Raw genomic sequence first — 19,108 nt, forward strand, 5'->3', positions numbered from 1 at the left:
AAGAATTCTCACCTGAGGAATACCAAATGGCTGAGAAGCAACTGAAAAAATGTTCAGCATCCTTAATCATCAGAGAAATGCAAATCAAAACAACCCTGAGATTCCAGCTCACACCAGTCAGAATGGCTAAGATAAAAAATTCTGGTGACAGCAGATCCTGGTGAGGATGTGGAGAAAGAGGAACACTCCTCCATTGTTGGTGGGATTGCAAACTTGTACAACCACTCCGGAAATCAGTCTGGTGGTTCCTCAGAAAATTGGACATAGTATTACCGGAGGAGCCCACAATACTTATTCTGGGCATATATCCAGAAGGTGTTCCAGCCAGTAAGTAGGACACATGCTCCACTATGTTCATATCAGCCTTATTTATAATAGCCAGAATCTGGAACGACCCAGATGCCCCTCAACAGAGGAATGGATACAGAAAATGTGGTACATTTTCACAATGGAGTACTACTCAGCTATTAAAATTATGAAATTCCTAGACTAATGGATGGACCTGGAGGGCATCATCCTGAGTGAGGTAACCCAATCACAAAAGAACTCACATGATATGTACTTACTGATAAGTGGATAATAGCCCAGATACTTAGAATACCCAAGATATTAGATACAATTTGTGAAACTCATGAAACTCAAGAAGAACGAATACCAAAGTGTGGACACTTTATCCCTTCTCAGAATTGGGAACAAAATACCCATGGTAGGAGTTATAGAGACAAAGTTTGGAGCTGAACTGAAAGGACGGACCATCTAGAGACTGCCATATCCAGGGATCCATGCAGTAATCAGCCTCCAAACGCTCATACCATTGCATACACTAGCAAGATTTTCCTGAAAGGACCCTGATATAGCCGTCTCTTTTGAGACTATCCCGGGGTCTAGCAAACACAGAAGTGGATACTCACAGTTAGTTATTGGATGGATCACTGGGCTTCCAATGGAGGAGCTAGAGAAAGTACCCAAGGAGGTAAAGGGATCTGCAACCCTAGAGGTGGAACAATAAGAACTAACCAGTACCCTCCCGAGCTCGTGTCTCTAGCTGCATATGTATCAGAAGATGGCCTAGTCGGCCATCAGTCGAAAGAGAGGCCCATTGGTAGTGCAAACTTTATTTTTTTCAGTCCAGGTGAATGCCAGGGCCAAGAAGTGGGAGTGGGTGGGTAGAGGAGTGGGGTGGGAGGGTATAGGGGACTTTTGGGATGGCACTGGAAATGTAAATGAAGAAAATACCTAAGGAGTTACAGAGACAAAATTTGGAGCTGTGACGAAAGGATGGACCATCTAGTGATGAACATATCCAGGGATCCATCCCATAATCAGCTTCCAAACGCTGACACCATTGCATACACTAGCATGATTTTGATGAAAGGACCCAGGTATAGCTGTCTCTTGTGAGACTATCCCGGGGCCTAGCAAACACAGAAGTGGATGCTCACAGTCAGCTATTGGATGGATCACAGGGCCCCCAATGGAGGAGCTAGAGAAAGCACCCAAGGAACTAAAGGGAACTGCAACTTTATAGGTGGAACAACAGTATGAACTAACCGGTACTCCGGAGCTCTTATCTCTAGCTGCATATGTATCAAAACATGGCCTAGTCGGCCATCACTCGAAAGCGAGGCCCATAGGACTTGCAAACTTTATATGCCCCAGTACAGGGGAACGCCAGGGCCAAAAAGAGGGAGTGGGTGGGTAGGGGAGTGAGGGGGTGGGTGGGTATGGGGGATTTTGGGGATAGCATTGGAAATGTAAATGAGGAAAATACCTAATTAAAAAAAAAGAAAAAAAAAGAATAAATGTTCAAATAGAAAAAAAAAAAAGAAAGAAAAGTAAATACCTATTCAAAAAAAGTTTCCTAACCTAAAGAAAGTGATGCCTATAAACATTCAAGCAGCTTACAGAATTTGAAAAGACAAGGAAAGAAAACCCTCCTGCTATACAACAATCAAAAAACTAAATAAAAATAGAAAAGAAAACAACTACAAAAGATTAAAACTGCAAGGAAAAAATGTAAAGTAATATATAAAGTCATGCCTAACACAATTGTATGGGACTTCTCAATAGAGGCTTTAAAACTCAAATGGGACTGGCCTGACTTAAGTATATTCTAAGAGACCGCAGATATCCATGAAGAGTGTTATACCCTGCAAAACTTCCAATCACCATTGAAGAAGAAAACAAGTTACTCCTTGAGAAACACAAAGGACAAAAATGTATAAGTAGAAAATCTGTAACCTAAGGAAGTCAGATGTACTCCTGAAACTTCAGGCAATAAGTAATCTCATACCCGCATAATAAAAGGAGGAAAGCAAAAACGCACCCATCACCACCATCTATCTACAGCAAAATTACAAGAGTTAACAATAATTAATTATTGATATCTCTCATTATTATTGTACTTAATTTCTTATAAAACAATATCACCAAACAAAATGCTGACAAAAACAAGATGTCTACTTTGCTGTATGACACAAACACTCCTCAACATCAAGGATATACTTTATCTCAGAGTAAAGGCCTAGAAATAATTTTCAAACAATTATCCAATAATATAGCTAAGGTAGACATGTTAATGTCTAACAAAATAGAGTTAAAACTAACATACTTATAAAAAGATGGGGAAGTGGACTTCATACTTATCAAAGAAAATCTACCAATATTGTATTTCCTTTCTCAAAAACTATACCTTAAATTCAAGGGTACCAAGACTTGAAAAGAAACTTTTTTTTTTTTTTTNTTGGTTTTTCGAGACAGGGTTTCTCTGTGTAGCCCAGGCTGTCCTGGNACTCACTTTGTAGACCAGGCTGGCCTCGAACTCAGAAATNCGCCTGCCTCTGCCTCCCGAGTGCTGGGATTAAAGGCGTGTGCCACCACGCCCGGCTCGAAAAGAAACTTTAGTAAAGGTTAAATTATGCACCATCCCTCACACACTTGTCGATTGATACTTCAATATCCCACTCTCACCAATGGTCTGTTCATTCCAGACATAAAATAACCATAGAAATCATAGAGGTATCAGGCAATATGAACCAAGTGTATATAACAGATAACTAAGTGTGTTTCACCCAAACACAAAGGAAAACAATTTCTTCTTAGCACTTGAACACTCTTAGAAAATTACTACATACTTTTTCTCAAAGCATGTCTAAATACATAAAAATTGAAATAAAGCAGTATATAAATATGATCAGACAAATACTAAATATAGTAGGATATCAACAATGACAGGAACAACATACAGCTTACAAACTTATGGAAACTGAACAACTCTCTACTGATTGAGTAATAAATCAATGTATAAGTAAAGTAAGAAATTAAATACTTTGTACAATTGAATGAAAATGAATGTACATCACACTCAAATTTATAGTACTCAATAAAATTTTGCTAAGAGGAAGCTTTAAAGCACTAAGTATTTGCGTCAAAATATTGCAGAGATCTCTTCCATTTAACAGCACATCTGTATTCTCTAGGGAAAAGAAGCAAACACATGCACACTGACTGCATGGCAGGAAATACTCAAACTCATTGCTTAATTTATTAAAACAGAAACAAAGAGAACAAAACAAAGAATACATTGAACAAGAGTTGATTCTCTAAGAAAAGCAACACGATAGGAAAACATTTATTCACCCTGCCTAAAAGACACAAAGAAAATACCCAAATCACCAAAGTCAGAAACAAAAAGGGGCAAACAACATTTACCAAAGAGATCCAAATAATCATGTTTTTACTTTAAAGATTCATATTCCACCCAGTGGTAAAAGAAAGGGACAATTTCCCTCGTAAATACTACTTATCAAAGTTAAATCAAAATCAGATAAGCAATGTAAATTGTCCTATAGCCCTGAAGAAAAGAGAAGAAGTCATTAAAATCACCCAACAAAAACAAACACAAAAACTGAAGGCCAGGTGGTTTAGAGCAGAATTCAACCATACTCTCGAGGAAGAACTAGTGCTCATCCTCCTTGAAACATGTCCAGAAGAAACATTACACAATTCATTTAAAATGCCAGTGGCACTTTAATGACTAAAACCACAAAGAATAAAAAATATCAATTATAGACACATTTCCCTCCTGACTATAGATGCAAAAATACTCAATAAAGTACTTGAAAAGGAATTGTAGGCACACTTAAAATATCATCCACTATGATCAACCACGTGTAGTCTATGAGATGCAGCCATTGTTCAATATACAAAAATCTCTCAAGGTAATCCACATAATGAAAAATCTAAATCAAAGTACAGGATCATGTCATTAGATTCTGTAAGGTCATTTGACAAAATTGAGCATCTCTTAATGATAAAAGTCTTGTACAGATCGGAGATACAAAGGACATACCATAAAACCAGAAACACTGAATGTATTAGGAGAGAAAGTAGGTTATAGCCTTGAATGCATTGAAACAGTAAACAACATTCTGAACAGAACACCAATAATACTGTCACTGTACGTTATCACAGTTAATAAAAGGAGAAACCTCATGAGAATAAAAAGGTCTTTTAAGACAAAGGAAACATCAATATATCAAAACAGTAGTCTTCAGAATGCAAAAAATATTTTCACTAACTCTATGTCTTTCACTAACTGATATCCAAAATATTTAAAAGACTCAAGAAACTAGACATTAACAAACCAAATATTCTAGTTAAAATACAGATCTAAACATAGAATTCTCAACATGTGAATATCAGATTTTTGAGAAACTTTTGAATAAATGTTCAACAATCAACAGAGTAATGCAAACCAAAGCGATTCTGTGACTTCATATCACTCATGTCTGCTTGGCTAAGATCAGAAACAAGTGACAGTTGATGTTTTTGATGACCTGAAGAAAAGGGTACCTTCCTCCATTCATGGCAAACTTTTATAGTCACTGTGATTATAAAGGCCTCAACAACGAGTCATAACACTCCTGAACATATATCAAAAGTATTGACAATCTTACCACAATGACATTAGCTCAACTATGTTCTTTGCAACTTAATGCATAACAGCCAGAATCCAGAAGCAATCTATATACCCCTCAATAAAAATGAATTAAAAAGTGAAAATTTTACACTGAGCTGTATTACTCAACTCTTTTTATTATTTAATTTATCTTTTTTACTCAATTCTTTAAATATGACATAAATGAACAACATTTGTGTATAGGCCCAGTAATCATATAGATGGGTTGTCAGGTAGAACTATTTCCATTTTTCCAAGGAACCATCAGACTGATTTCCAAAGTGGTTTTACCAACTGGCAGTCCCTCCAGCAATGGAGGAGTGTTCCTCTTTCTCCAAATCCTAGCCAGCATCTGCTCTACCCTGATTATTTGATCTTATCCATTCTGATTGGTGTGAGGTAGAATCTCAAGGTTGTTTGATTTGTATTTCCCTGATGGCTAAGGATGTTGAACATCCATTTGATATTCCTCATTTGAGTAGCCTTTGTTTAGCTCTGTACCCCATTTTAATAGGGTTATTTGGTTATCTGGAGTCTAACTTGTATTCTTTTTTAAAACAATTTTTTATTAGATATTTTGGATATCAGCCTTCCATGTGATGCAGGGTTGAGAAAGGTCTTTTCACAATCTGTGGGTTGCCGTTTGTCCTATTGATATCGTCCTTTGCCTTACAGAATCTTTTCCTTTTTGTGAGGTTCAATTTGTCAATTTTGATCTTGAAGCATTAGCCATTGGTGTACTGTTCACAAAATTTTCCTCTGTGCCAGTGTGTTCAAGGTTCTTTCTTAATTTCTCTTGTATGTGATTCAACATACCTGGTGTTATGTGGAAGCCCTTGATCCACTTGGATTTGAGCTTTGTACAAGGAGATAAGGATGGATCAACTTGCATTCTTCTACATGCCAACCACCAGTTGAAGAACCACCATTTTTTGAAAATTCTTTTTTTTTCCACTGAATAATTTTGGCTTCTTTGTCAAAGATCAAGTGACCATAGGTGTATGGGCTCATTTCTCGGTCTTCACTTTTTTTCCTTTGATCTACCTGCCTGTCTGTATCAATAACATGCAGTTTTTATCCCTATTCCTCCATTGTACAGCTTTAAGTCCAGGATGATGATTACACCCAGAAGTTCTTCTATTGTTGAGAATGATTTTTTTTGTTGTGCTGTTTTGTTGTTGTTTATTTTTTGTTTATTTTAATCCAGATGAATTTGAGAATTACTCTTTCTATGTGTGTGAAGAATTGAATTAGAATTTTATGGGTGTTGAATTTGTAAATTGCCTTTGGTAAGATGCCCATTTTTACTTATTAATCCTACCAATCCATGGGCATGGGAGATCTTTCCATCTTCTGTGGTCTTCTTTGATTTCTTTCTTCAGAGATTTGAATTTCGTGTCATACAGATCTTTCACTTTTCTTGGTTAGATTCACATTAAGACATTTTATATTATTTGTGACTTTTGTGAAAGGTGTCTTCTCCATAATTTCTTTTTCAGTTCATTTATCCTTTGCGTAGGGGAGGCTACTGATGTGAGTTAATATAATATCTGACATCTTTGTTGAAATTATTTATTTGCTACAAAGGCCATCTTGTGGATTTTTGAGGATGCTTATGTGTACTATCATATCATGTGTAAATAGTGATACCATGACTTGCTTCTTTCCAATTTGTATCCCTTTGATTATCTTTTTTTGCCAGATTGCTCTGGCTAGAACTCTGAGTAATATATTGAATAGACATGGGGAGACTGGACAGCTTTGTCTTGTCCCTGATTTAGTGGGATTGTTTCAAGGTTCTCTCCATTTACTTTGATATTGGCTACTGGTTTTCTGTATATTGCACTTATTATATTTAGATATAGACATTGAATTCCTGATCTCTCCAATACTTTTAACATGAAGGGGTCTTGTATTTTGACAAAGGCTTTTGTAGCATCTGATGGGGTGGTCCTGAGTTTCTTTTTCCCTTTGAGTTTGTTTACATAATTAAGTTGATGGATTTCCTTATATTGAACCATCTCTGCATCACTGGGATGAAGCCCACTCAGTCATGGATGATGATGGTATTGATGTCTTCTTTGATTCAAATTGTGAGATTTTATTGAGTATTTTTGCATTGATATTAATATGGTAAATTGGTCTGAAATTTTTTTATTGGGTCTTTATGTGATTTAGGTATCAGTGTAATATTCATAGCACATATTGGGCAATATTCCTATTTCTATTTTATGGAATAGTTTTAGAAGCATTGGATTAGGTGTTCTTTGAAGGTCTGATAGAATTCTGCACTAAACCAAATTAGTCCTGTTTTTGTTGTTGTTGTTTTTGTTTGTTTGTTTTTTTAGCTGAGAGACATTTAATGGCTGCTTCTTTTTCTTTATAATTATGGTACTGTTCAAATGGTTTATCAGATGTTAATTTAACTTTGGTAGTTGGTATCTGTCTAGAAAATCATCCCTTTTTTTTCTAGATATTCCAGTTTTGTTGAGCACAGGCTTTTGTAGTAAGATCTGCTTCACTATGATTATATCAGTCTTATTTATTATATTCAGAAGCTTGAAACAACCCAGATGTCCCCCAACCAAAGAATGAATACAGAGATTGTGGTACATTTACAGAAACAGATTACTATCCAGCTATTAGAAACAAAGACTTTATGGATTTCTCAGGCAAATAGATATCCTGTGTGAAGTAACCCAGGAACAAAAGAATATCCATATTATATATACACTGGTAATTGGATTTTAGCCTGAAAAGTCAGAATACTCATGATATACCCCACAAACCATATGCAACTTAAGAAGTTGGAAGAGGAGAGTGCAGATGCTTCAATCCTGCAGAGAAGTGGCAAAAATAATCACATGAGCTAGACTGAGAGAGGCACCACCAAGGGAGAGAGGAGGGAGAGGGAAAAGGGGGGCAGCAATAGGTACAACACAGAGGTACAGAGGATCAGGAAATTGCATAGAAACATATAGTGGACAGAGATGCAGAACTGAGGTAGTCAGTAGAAGGTCCCAGATTCTAGGGTACTGAGAGGTTCTCAGGAGCTAATGATGATGACTTTAGCCAAAATACTCAACAAAGGGAAATACAAAGTGTAGAGACAAACCTCCCAGAGAGAGGCACAACATCCAGTTCAGAGATGGTGCCACCTATCCATTTCAAAATTTAAACCTAGAAATGTTCCTGCCCAAAGGAAAGGCAGGGAAAAAAAAATGAAACCGAGACTGAAGGATAGGCCATTCAGAAACAACCTCACCTAGGGATCTATCTCATCTGCAGCCACCAAACTTCCACAGTATTGCTGATGCCAAGAAGTACTTGCTGACAGGAGCCAGATATGGCCGTTTTCTGGGAGGTTCTACCAGCACCTGATCAACACAGATACGGATACATATACCCAACTGTCAGACTTAGTCATGGGACCTCAGTGGAAGAGATAAGTGAAGGACTGAAGTAAGCAAAGGGGATTGCAACCCAATAATAAGAACAATATCAACTAACTGGTCTGCCGAGCTCTCCTAAGGGCTAAACCACCAACCAAAGGGTGTACATGGAGGGAATCAAATATACATATACATATGAAGCAGAGGATGGTCTTATCTGACATCAGGGAGAAGGGAGGGAGGCTTCATGTTCCAGCATAGTGTGATGCTGGAGGGGTGAGGTGGGCATGGGTGAATGGGTGGATGACCACCCTCATAGACACAAAGGTGAGGGGATGATTGGGGATGGGATGGGGTGTTGGTAGAGTGGTAACCAAGAAGGGGGGATCATCTGAAAATGCAATCAAATAAAATGATTTAAAAATGACAGAATAGAATTCAGAGCTTATCAGAAAAACTTATCCCTAGTATGTTTTCCCAGGCCCAGAAAGATGAACATGCCATGTTCCCACTTATAAGTGGACATGAGCTGTGAAGTATAGATTTTGACAAAGCAAGTAAGAAGGAGGACTAAAGGGAGGGTACAAGGATGTTCACAATGTATCAAATATTAATGTCATATTTATATAAAGAACTTGCTTTTTTGTTTATTAGCTTGTATTTTCACTTCCACTGTCCTAGTGAATGTTCTTTTGTGAATTTAAACCAAAACCACTATACTTTTGTAATTAGGACATTTTGGTGGTTTAGTGTTTACCCAATATCCGTGTAACTGGTAACATAACTAGCAATATTTCACTGAAAAAAGTTACAGATTGAAAATACCACTATATAAAATAAATCAAATATTCAGACTTCATTTTCTGTGTAAAACACTTTAGCTTGAAGTTCCAATGCTTGTCTTACTGTCGTTTATGTTTCCAAAGAATTAAAAAACACATAAAATAAGAACAAAAACCACTTCTTGCTTTAAATTATAGCAAAATGAATTAATAAAAAATCAGAAAATAAATTCAATTANACACAGGTAAATTGAAACAGCAATGTTGATGTATATAGTTCTAGCCATGCGAAAGGACACGATCATTTGTGTTCATTGCAATCATGATGCTTGTGCTTGTGCACAATGAATCACAGTGTGCAGAATATGCACTGATCACTGTCAGAAATAGCCATGTCAAATGGCTATGCACTCCTTCACTGTATTATAAAGGTTTAGTCAGGGGTTTGAATGAAGATTAGTAGATATTAATGTATGTCTGTTCATATACCCTATTTGTATAAAACTAAATATTGTTAACAAAAGTTAAATAGAGCAAATAACTATATTTATCATACATGGTAAATAAAACAATCTGCAAATTATATTTCCTTATTTTATATCATGTTAAATAATCTGACAAGCTGTTTGCAACTGTTTGTTTTTGATGAGCTTGGCACTTACATCTGTTTATTTCACATGTGTTTTTGCAGTCAGATTGCTATCTCTATACTGTCTGAAGAGACATGGGGCATAGTGCAAAGTGGTGCCTGGCATTGAGATACTGCACAAGAAAAGAAAAGAGAAATCAAATACAGTGTTATTTATTGCAAAACCGAAAAAAATGTATCCTTGAAATATGCATATGAAATATTTCCCTGAGCTGTGAACTTTTCAAAAACTCTGGTCACTATTAAATCTTATGACAAAATATGCAAAGATGTATTCTCTACCTAAAAATGTTTCATTTCTGAATTACATCCCTTTTGCACTGTCTTGACCTAACTAACACATTATCACCATGCCAATTTATTAGCAAAGAGTAGCAATGTATCATTCCTAAGAATCTACTTAGTCTTTCAGAAATTTTCTAGCAACTAACCACAAGCTGGACACTCATTGCCCATGTTTATTCCCCCATTGTGGGCTCAGGGTTGAATATAGGCTTTGGTTTTCATTTCAGTTCTTTAGTTTATGTGTATACTACACTGATAGAAATTTCAGCATGATACAAAATACGCTTTATTTCTTTGAAAAAGTATTGCACATGGTTATCTCTGAGTTCACCAAGGAAATTGAAATAAACTGTCTATCTAGATCTGCTGTTCCTGCAGACTAAAAACTAAGGAAGAGTTATCAGTGCACTTAATATCATTGAATATTATTTTATGAATAATACCTCAAAGTCAAGTAATGTATAAAGGAAACATATGGTTTAAATATGTTATAATATGAAATCAAATGATGTGAAAATATTAGTTTTCAATAGTATACAAAATGTTAATGACACAAAATAACAGTGAAGATAGGTAAATTTCTTACTCTGTCATTATTGAACTGAAATCAGAATCAGCTGACACAAGCAACACAGATCACTCTAGAACCTTTGCAGGGCTTCCAAAGTCACAGACTTCAAAGGCATTATCTGCTCTAACACAATCACGACTGGCATTCCCCAATTCTCTGAACTGTTGTGTCAGACTACTGCCAATACCCTTTCTAGTACAGAACTGGCATGGTGTACACTCTGAGTCTGAGGAATGACAGGCAGCATGGGGAAATGAGAACGAACTGCAGCAATCAAATATTAAACATAAAACTATGCAATGACACATTTTTCTTCTCGCTTGAGAGGACAGGAAGAGGCACTAAGAAAACAAAATTAGAGAACTTGGTAGGGAATTTGTGGAGCCCCACGGTGAGAAATACTTGGGAAAATGCTAGAATACATATTAAAAGCAGAAGACAAGAATATGTAAAATTAGTTAATACAAAGCACTTACCCAAAATAATCATCTGAGTCCATAGGAAAATAATTCCAATCTATTGTTTCACTTACATATGTGTTATGTAAAATAGGAAAAAATGCACCAATGACAACAGTTCCATCAGAGTGTACTAGGCATTTTGTGTCACTTGGGCAGATGTCAGTTGCAATGATCCAGGTGAAAGTTGGCATCTGTAAAAACCAAATGATAAGAAGCCAAGAGAGCAGCATATTAAGTGATATTTCCGTTAACATCTAAACCATGGGGTGGTAAAACCTATGGTGCGTAACATATATATTTTGAGTTACTGTGCTTGTATATTTGCATTGTTTTTGACATTATGACTGAATATGTCACCCTAATCAACCAGAGACGTTTGCAGGGATCCTTTCATCCACCTCTTGAGAGTTCTATGGCACTTGATCCTTCAGGCTTTCCACCTGAGTCACCACACTCAGTGATAAACAGATTACTGCTTAATAGGACATATTTTCTTTTCTAATCAGAATCACAATTATTTAGTCCAAGACTGAAAAACCCCAGGGTTGCTTTCTGCTTCTCTGGTTTTGTCCACAGGGGTGTACAAAGACAGATTTTTTTTGAGAGAGTCCTTCAAGATAATGTCCAGATATGTCATCAAAGATAATCATCATTGGAAATACAGGAACAGAGAAGCAAAAACACATTACCACGAATTGATGGTTTAATTAAAGGGACACCAGAGTCCAAAAAAAAAAATAATACTTTTTACTTTCCTATGTGTCTCAGGATTCTGAGACCATTCTGTCTTTGATACATGCATGTCTATATAAAAATAATTGGTCAGTTCACTGCTCCTGACCTTTTGGGTCTCATTCTTTTCTAGCCTAATGTGAAGGTGAACTTATCACTTCANATGCATAACTTAATTTCACTGTAGAAATCATACTAATTTGATCTTAAGTTTGATCTTCTTGGCTATTTTTCTCTATTTTTATCCATGTTGGATCATTGAATTGACATATCTTCATTGTCCTCCTTACCACTTCTCCCCCTTTTTGACATGAGCATATTAGAGAAATACCACCCCCAACCTCCAATTTCTCCAAATAACATATGTGCTGAGGATCTCTATGTATATTTCATGGAATTACTCTACAGATAAAACAAGAGCAAGTATTATTTTCTAGCAATGAAACAATTTTAGTACCGTGAAATTCATTGTACTGTAGTATAGATATGGTTACATTTTCTTGTTAGTTTGATTGCCATGAAAGCTGGATAACCCGGCCCAGGAGGGCTGTGCTTCGGAGCACCTGGGGGAGCCATCTTGGGTTCCCAGATCCCTCAGTGCACTAGGGATCTAGTGCACTAGTCTGCACAGGTGACAGTGTGGACTACAGAAGCTACACAGCTTCTGGGACAAGCCCCATATCCGCCTCCAGACATCTGGGCACCTTCCCTGACAGAGGAGAGGTGTCTGCCCTGCCTGGGAGGGCTCTGCTGCAGAACACCTAGGGGACCCATCTTGGATCCCGGTTCCCTCAATGACTAGTCTGTGCAGGTGAGAGTGAGGACTACAGAAGCTACACAGCTTCTGGGACAGGCAGAAGTGACACAACTTCTGGGACAGGCACAGTTTTGGGCCTTCATCTTCAGCCAGGAGGCAGGTCCGAACCCCAGATATCTGTGCACCTTCCCTGCAAGAGGAGAGCTTGCCTGCAGAGAGTATTCTGATCACAGAAACTCAGGAGAGAGCTACACTCCCAGGTCTGCTGAGAGAGGTTAACAGAATCACAGGAGGAACAAGCTCCAATCAGAGACACCTATAACAACTAACTACAGAGATTACCAGATGGCCAAAGGCAAACTTAAGAATCTTACTAACAGAAACCAAGACGACTCACCATCATCTGAACCTAGCACTCCCACCTCAACCAGTCCTGGATACCCCAACACCCACAAAATGCAAGACTCAGATTTAAATTCATATCTCTTGATGCTGGTAGAGGACATCAAGAAAGACTTTATTAGAGGCATCTTGGTTCCCAGATCCCGCCAAGAATAGTCTGCACAGATGAGAGTGTGGACTATAGAAGCTGACAGCTTCTGGGACAGGCAGAAGCCACAGAGCTTCTGAGGAAGACCCTGTTTCAGGCTCCAGACATCTGGGCATCTTCCATGCCAGAGGAGAGGTGTCTGCCCTGCCTGGGAGTGCTTTGCCAGAGCACCTGGGGGAGCCGTCTTAGTTCCCGGATCCCACCAAGACAAGTCTGCTCAGGTGAGAGTGTGGACTACAGAAGCTACACAGACTCTGGGACCAGCCCTGTTTCAGGCCTTCATCTTCTACCAGATATCTGTGCACCTTCCCTGCAAGAGGAGACCATGGCTGAAGAGAGTGCTTTAAACCACTGAAACTCAGGAGAGATCTAGTCTCCCAGGTCTGCTGATAGAGGCTATCAGAATCATGAGAGGAATGAGCTCTTCCCAGAGACAACTATAACAACTAACTACAGAGATTACCAGATGGCAAAAGGCAAATGTAAGAATCTTAATAACAGAAACCAAGACCACTCAACATCATCAGAACGCAGCACTCCCACCTCAGCCAGTCCTGGGCACCCCAACACAACCGAAAATCTAGACCCGGATTTAAAAGCATATCTTATGATGATGGTAGAAGACATCAAGAAGGACTTTAATAACTCACTTAAAGAAATACAGGAGAATACTGCTAAAGATTTACAAGTCCTTAAAGAAAAAACAGGAAAAACATAACCAAACAGGTAGAAGTCCTTAAAGAAAAACAGGAAAACACATCCAAACAGGTGATGGAAATGAAGAAAACAATACTAGACTTAAAAAGGGAAGTAGACACAATAAAGAAAACCCAAAGTGAGACAACGCTGGAGATAGAAACCCTAGGGAAGAAATTTGGAACCATAGATACTAGCATTAGCAACAGAACACAAGATATGGAAGAGAGAATCTTAGGTGCAGAAGATTCCATACAGAACATGGGCACAACAATCAAAGACAATGCAAAATGCAAAAAGATCCTAACTCTAAACATCCAGGAAATCCAGGACACGATGTGAAGACCAAACCTACGGATTATAGGAGTAGATGGGAATGAAGAATCTCAACTTAAAGGGCCAGCAAATATTTTCAACAAAACTATAGAAGAAAACTTCCCAAACCTAAAGAAAGGGATGCCCATGAACATACAAGAAGCCTACAGAACTCCAAATAGACTGGACCAGAAACGAAATTCCTCCCGACACATAATAGTCAGAACAACAAATGCACTAAATAAAGATAGAATATTAAAAGCAGCAAGGGAAAAAGGGTCAAGTAACATATAAAGGAAGGCCTATTAGAATTTCACCAGACTTCTCACCAGACACTATGAAAGCCAGAAGATCTGGGACAGATGTTATGCAGACCCTAAGAGAACACAAATGCCAGCCCAGGCTACTATACCCAGCAAAACTCTCAGTTACCATAGATCGAGAAACCAAAGTATTCCATGATAAAACCAAATTCACACAATATTTGTCTACCAATCCATCATTTCAAAGGATATAACGGAAAACTCCAACACAAGTTCAGAAACTACACCCTAGAAAAAGCAAGAAAGTAATCCTTCAACAAACCTTAAAGAAGACTTCCGCAAGAACAGAGTCCCAACTTTAACAACAAAAATATCAGGAAGGAACAATTACTTTTCTTTAATTTCTCTTAATATCAATGGACTCAATTCCCCAATAAAAAGACATTAAGTAGTAGACTGGCTACACAAACAGGACCCAACATTTTGTTGCTTACAGGAAAACCACCTCAGGGAAAAGACAGACACTACCTCGGAGTGAAAGCCTGGAAAACAATTTTCAAGCAAATGGTCCAAAGAAAAAAGCTGGAGTAGCCATTCTTATATCTAAAAAAATTGACTTCCAACCCAAAGTCATCAAAAAAGACAAGGAGGGGCACTTCATACTCATCAAAGGCAAAATCTACCAAATGAACTCTCAATTCTGAATATATATGCTCCAAATGCAAGGGCAGCCACATTCATTAAAGAAACTTTTGTAAAGTTCAAAGCACACATTGCACCTCACACAATAATAGGGGGAGAATTCAACAACCCACTTTCACCAATGGACAGATCCTGGAAACAGAAACTAAACAGAAACACATGAACACTAACAGAAGTTATGAAATAAATGGATTTAACAGATATCTACAGAATATTTTATCCTAAAACAAAAGGATATACATTCTTCTCAGTGCCACATGGTACCTCCTCCAAAATTGACCATATAATTGGTCACAAAACAGGCCTCAACATATACAAAAGTATTGAAATTGTCCCATGCAGCCTATCTGATCATCATGGACTAATGGTGATCTTCAATAACAACATAAATAATAGAAAGCCAACATTCACATGGAAACTGAACAACACTCTACTCAATGATTCCTTGGTCAAGGATGAAATAAAGACAGAAATTAAAGACTTTTTAGAGTTTAATGAGAATGAAGAGAATGAAGCCACAACCTACCCAAACTTATGGGACACAATTAAGGCAGCCCTAAGAAGAAAACTCATACCTCTGAGTGCCTCCAAAAAGAAACTGGAGAGAGCATACACTAGCAGACTGACAGCACACCAAGAAGCTCTAGAACTGAAGGAAGAAAATCCACCCAAGAGGAGTAGACGACAGGAAATAATCAAACTCAGGGCTGAAATCAACCAAGTGGAAACAAAAAGAAATATTCAAAGAATCAACCAAACCAGGAACTGGTTCTTTGATAAAATCAACAAGATATATAAACCCTTAGCAGACTAACAAATGGGCACAGCGACAGTATCCTAATTAACAAAATCAAAAATGAAAAGGATACATAACATCAGATCTTGAGGAAATCTGAAACATCATCAGATCCTACTACAAAAGTCTATACTCAACAAAACTAGAAAACCTGAATGAAGTGGACAACTTCCTAGACAAATACCAGGTACCAAAGTTAAATCAGGATCAGATTAATGATCTAAACAGTCCCATTTATTCTAAAGAAATAGAAGAAGTCATCAATAGTCTCCCAACCCCCCCACCCCCCAAAAAAAAAGCCAGGACCAGTTGGGTTTAGTGCAGAGTTCTATCAATCCTTCAAAGAAGACCTAATTCCAAATCTTTTCAAACTGTTCCACAAAATAGAAACAGAAGGTACCCTACACAATTCATCCTATGAAGCCACAATTACTCTGATACCTAAACCACACAAAGATCCACCAAAGAAAGAGAACTTCAGACCAATTTCCCTTATGAATATCGATGCAAAAATACTCAATAAAGTCCTCACAAACCGAATCCAAAAACATCAAAATGATCATCCATCATGACCAAGTAGGCTTCATCCCAGTGATGCAGTGATGATTTCATAATGGAAATCCATCAACATAATCCACTATATAAACAAACTCAAAGACAGAAAACCACATGATACCTCGTAGCCAACATCAAACTAAATGGAGAGAAACTCGAAGCACTCCCACTAAAATCAGGGACTATACAAGGCTGCCCACTTTCTCCCTACCTATTCAATATAGTACTTGAAGTTCTAGCCGGAGCAATTCGACAACAAAGATGAAGGGGATAAAAATTGGACAGAAAGAATCAAAATATCACTATTTGCAGATGACATAATAGTATATATGAGTGACCCCAAAAATTCCACCAGAGAACTCCTAAACCTGATAAACAGCTTCAGTGCAGTAGCTGGATATAAAATTAACTCAAATAAATCAATGGCCTTTCTCTACACATAGGATAAACAGACTGAGAAAGAAATTAGGGAAACAACACCCTTCATAATAGTCACAAATAATATGAAATACCTTGGTGTGTCTCTAACTAAGGAAGTGAAAAATCTGTATGTTAAGAACTTCAAGTCTCTGAAGAAAGAAATTGAAGAAGATCTCAGAAGATGGAAAGATCTCCCATGCTCATGGATATAATAAAATAGCTATCTTGCCAAAAGCAATCTACAGATTCAAAGCAATCCCCATCAATATTCCAACTCAATTCTTCAATGAATTAGAAAGGGCAATCTGCAAATTCATCTGGAATAACAAAAAACCTAGGATAGCAAAAACTATTCTCAACAATATAGGAACCTCTGGTGGAATCACCATGCCTGACTTTAAGCTGTACTACAGATCAATTGTGATAAAAACAGCATGGTACTGGTACAGTGACAGACAGGTAGATCAATGGAATAGAATTGAATACCCAGAAATAAATCCACACTGCTATGGTCACTTTATCTTTGACAAGGGAGCTACCCATCCAATGGAAAAAAAGACAGCATTTTCAACAAATGGTGCTGGCACAACTGGTGGTTATCATGTAGAAGAATGTGAATAAATCCATTCTTATCTCCTTGTACAAAGCTCAAGTCTACGTGGATCAAAGACCTCCACAGAAGACCAGAGACAGTGAAATTAATTTACACAATGGAGTACTACTCAGCAATTAAAAACAGTGGATTTATGAAATTCTTAGACAAATGGCCGTATCTGGAAGATATCATCCTTAGTAAGGAAAATTAAAAAATTAAATTAAATTTAATTTAATTAAAAAATTAAAGTAGGGAAAAGCCTTGAAGATATGAGCACAGGAGAAAAACTCCTAAATAGATCAGCAATTGCTTGCGCAGTAAGATCAAGAATTGACAAATGGGACCTCAGAAAATTGAAAGCTTCTGTAAGGGAAAAGACACTATCAATGAGACAGGAAGGCCACCAAGAGATTGGGAAAGGATTTTTACCAATCCTAAATCTGATAGGGGACTAATATCCAATATATACAAAGAGCTCAAGCAGCTGGACTCCAAAAATTCAAATAACCCCATTAAAATGGGGTTCAGAGCTAAACAAGGAATTCTCAACTGAGGAATACCAAAAACGCTGAGAAGCACCTGAAAAAAACTTTAAACATCCTTAATCATCAGGGAAATGCAAATCAAAACGACCCTGAGATTCCACCTCACACCAGTCAGAATGATAGGATCAAAAATTCAGGTGACAGCAGATGCTGGAGAGGATGTGTAGAAAGAGGTACACTCCTCCATTGCTGATGGGATTTCAAGCTTGTACAACCATTCTGGAAGTCAGTCTGAAGGTTCCTCAGAAAATTAGTCATAATACTATCGCAAGATCAAGCAAAACACTCCTGGGCATATACCTAGAATAAGTTCCAACTGGTAATAAGAACACATGCTCCACTATGTTCATAGCAGCCTTATTTATAATATCAGAACCTGGAAAGAACCCAGATGTCCCTCAACAGAAGAATGAATACAGAAAATGTGGTACATTTATACAATGGAGTACTATTTGGCAATTAAAAACAATGGATTTATGAAATTCTTGGACAAATGGATGTATCTGGAGGATATCATCCTTAGTGAGGTAACTATATCACAAAAGAAGTCATCAGATGTGCACACACTGATAAGTGGATATTAGCCCAGAAACACAGAACACCCAAGATACGATTTGTGAAGCACAAGAAAATCAAGAAGAGGCAAGACCAATGGGTGGATACTTCATTCCTCCTTAGAATAGGGAACAAAATACCCATGAAAGGAGTTTCAGAGACAAAATTTGGAGCTAAGAGGAAAGGATGGACTATTGAGAGATTACCCCACCTGGGAATCCATCCCATAATCGGCCATCGAACCCACAAACTATTGCACAATGCCAGAAAGATTTTCCTGAAGGGACCCTGTTATAGCTGTCTTTTTTTTTTCTTTTTTTTCTTTTTTCTTTTTTCTTTTTTTTTAGGATGCAAAAAGTATTTTATTTTTAAACTTCTAAAGTTTGAACACAAAATAGCCTAGTTTAGACGAGTTTCCAAGCTGAGTGCACTTACATGGAGCTCAGTTTCTGGCTGATGAACAGTTCCTAATACCCTATGTGTGTGCCTACGTTCTCATCTGTGGGTGGAAATCTTTTTTTTAATCT

The sequence above is a fragment of the Mus caroli genome, chromosome 19, assembly GCF_900094665.2.
Source record: "Mus caroli chromosome 19, CAROLI_EIJ_v1.1, whole genome shotgun sequence".
In the NCBI taxonomy this organism is placed as follows: Eukaryota; Metazoa; Chordata; class Mammalia; order Rodentia; family Muridae; genus Mus; species Mus caroli.